Source organism: Ctenocephalides felis, unplaced genomic scaffold, assembly GCF_003426905.1.
Source record: "Ctenocephalides felis isolate EL2017-DRISC unplaced genomic scaffold, ASM342690v1 CF-g0.4_SCAFFOLD_00845, whole genome shotgun sequence".
NCBI lineage: Eukaryota > Metazoa > Arthropoda > Insecta > Siphonaptera > Pulicidae > Ctenocephalides > Ctenocephalides felis.
Genome location: NW_020536999.1, coordinates 26,340,948 through 26,344,243, shown reverse-complemented (window position 1 = coordinate 26,344,243; position 3,296 = coordinate 26,340,948).

The following is a 3,296-nucleotide window of genomic DNA, read 5'->3' as shown; positions in this document are numbered from 1 at the left end:
ATTTAACGGAGCACTACGTCACGAACCCTCACCAAAATCAGCAAGATGGCGACAGGCACGGGTCACGTGATCGTGCAGTGGCGTACTTGGGGCTTATATTCGGGCGGCTCCAAAGCCGGTACCAGGACATTGACATCATAAATTGTAGGGATAATCAAGATCATGTATTTCGCATATCGCAAGCGTCGTGCAGTCCAACAATTTGCCACTTGTCGCTTGAAAATTTTATTCGTAACAATTAAAAAGTGATAACTTGGCAATGCACAGACCGCTTTACTAGCAAATTTTCAGTATATCATAAAACCTCAAGTATATATAATTAGACCTTTTTCACTGGGATGTCGTCGCTCCGGCGACAAAATACGTGTTAATTTTGGATTTCGCGAGTGGAAAGGGTTAAACAAGCTAAAGTCCTACACCAGTCTGATCCATTAGCTCCATCATATTTTAATCTAGTGTAAGCGCCAACTGAGTTAGTTTAATTATTTTGAATGATATTACTAGGATGCTTTGTATAGAGTCGCAGCTGTAGAAGGTTTCATTAATTTATGATGAATAACGGCCTATGAACCACAATTTGAAATTCGCTCGCGTACATCCTAAGAAATCTTGGATATAGTTTTTGCCCATTATCAAGAATCTACGAACTACTCTAGAAAGAAAAGTATAGAAAGAGTATCGTAAAAAAGTAAAAGAAAAGTATGGTCAACACATTTTGTATGTACGAAATTTATTCAATTTATGTATACTACAGTGGCAGTGCATAAAGTAACAAAAACTAGTGGAACTTATATCAAACTTTTAAATATTCTAATTCTTAATGGATCAGTGATTACTCCTCAGAGTCGAATATGATATGTGTACAACGGCCGAACATGATATGTATTTTATATTGGTTTCCCGCGTTATCCATGTATCGTTACATAATCCTGATCGATGGCGCTCACCGACGCACACCATCATATCAGTGCGGCACTCGCACCAATACCAATACAGGCAAACGAATTACTTTCGTCGGGGCCTCACATTGCGGGCCTGAAATGACGAGAGCTCGGTCTCACTGTGCGGGCCTCCCCTTATATTAGAAAATGTTTGGCCCGATCCTCGTTTTGCCTATGTGGCTACGTCTACCGTAAAAGTCTTGGAAAAAAATGACGATAAACCAATTGTGGCCGGCTAATGTTAAATAATAAGAGTCCGATAGCCGCTCAAAGAATCTTTAAAGGGCAGAAATCGCTGGAAATCAAAAAAATAACCGAACCAAAATGTTTGGGAAACTCAAACACAATTTCGGGCACTCGTGGCCAATTGCGATCACTACCATTAAATAAAAAAGTCAAACACGAGAATCAATCTGCCAAGTAGAAAATCAATCGACGACAAGCAAGGTGGAAACACAAAAATTATCACATATCATATACATGGGGTCCATGGGGTATAACGCATGGGGCATAATCGGACATAGATTACTACAATGTGCCCATCGGTACCCCATTAAAGATAAAACATCCTATCAAACTCATCACATATGCTTTAATTGAAGATTGTCTACCTTCGACTATTTTAACATCTTCATAATATAAAAGTAAGCAAAAATTATGAGGGTATATAACGCCATGCATTTGAAATAATGTGAGGGAAGTCGAAAAACAAAACCAATTTGAATATAAAAATCAAATTAAATTAGAAACAAAGATTTAGCAACAGTTACTAATTATCGGAACGATTTAATAAAAATGAGAGAAAAATAGCGAACAATACATAAATAATTCTAAGTATATATATATATATATATATATATATATATATATATATATATATACAGACTTTCTAAAATATCTATATATTGTAAGGCAAAGGAATTCCAAGAAAGAACAATGTATATAGAATCTACTCTGATCACAAGAGCACCCCATATAAATATTGCAAAAACATATATAAACTATATTATCTACAAAAATGCGACTAATATAAATATGCATAATTGAAGGTTGCTGAAATCAACTAGAAAATAATAAAATTTAACTAGAAATTCTGTCAAGATGCACATTTAGCCGAATTGAATGCATATATGTCTTGTAACGATTATTCAACTATTATGCATAAATATATATATATATATATATATATATATATATATATATGTACCGTTCTTCAACAGGTATTCTTGATCAACGGCATTTCTTGATCAAGTGTACAACACAATTTATATTTATACAAGTCTTTTTTTTAAATAAATGATGCAATGTTAACAGATAACCAAGAGAAAAATTATGATTAATAAACTGACTAAAATGGAATTAATTTGTGTCATTTTTTGTTCCAAAGCCTTTTTTCAAGTTGATAAAATTATTATAATTTATGAATTTACCTTATTTTTTTAATTCTCATCGACGTCAAAGGATAGCACCGGCACAATTCTCTTATCCGATTTTCGTTTCTTCTTATCCGATTTCGACTTTTCCTCCGGACCGACCCTTTTCTTCCCCTTTTCTTCTGGCTTTTCCAAATCCGGCTTTTGGATGATCGAAAAATTACTCTTTGAGACAGATCGGCCGGTTTATTTTCTTCTTCTATAAAAATAATAAAATACGACAAACAAATTATTTACGTATATTTTTTAAATGCAAACAAAATTTTAATTGCTCATTAAAAAAAAACTTGGCCATGGATTGCTCAGTTTATATATGTTTCAATTTTTTGTGCTAACCCTTATACCCAACACGGTTCTTTAACCCCCTTATTAATTTTTCGCTTGATTCAAATTATGTGTAATTCTAACTAAAGCTTTTAACTTAATTCTTATATTTGAAAGTACATCAACAATGAAAATAAATATTCTATCCCGTCCATAATTGAAAATAAAATTATGGCGTATATTGGCTGTGTAGGCAATGACTGTGATGAACCGTATTCTTATTATAAGTTTATCTAGATGAATTACAATTATACTTGATTTCAAATAACCAAGTAATCATGATCATATATATTTAATTTGCCAAAATAATCCACCATGCAATTAGATTATTTTTCGAAGAATGAAGTTAGTGGATGTGAACAGGAAATGTTCCCATTCGCTTTTATATAATATATCGATTTTTCGCCATCGGCCTCTCTTCCTCATTTTTTATCCTTGATAAAAATTTTTGCAAGCCGCAAACCTTTCAAATAAAATATTTATAGCTAAATTTTTCAAAGACGAATATAAAGATTAAGTTATTTTCTATCAATTGCAAGAAAGGCATAATATGATAATATAAACGCGACACAACGATATAACTAATACGAAATTCATC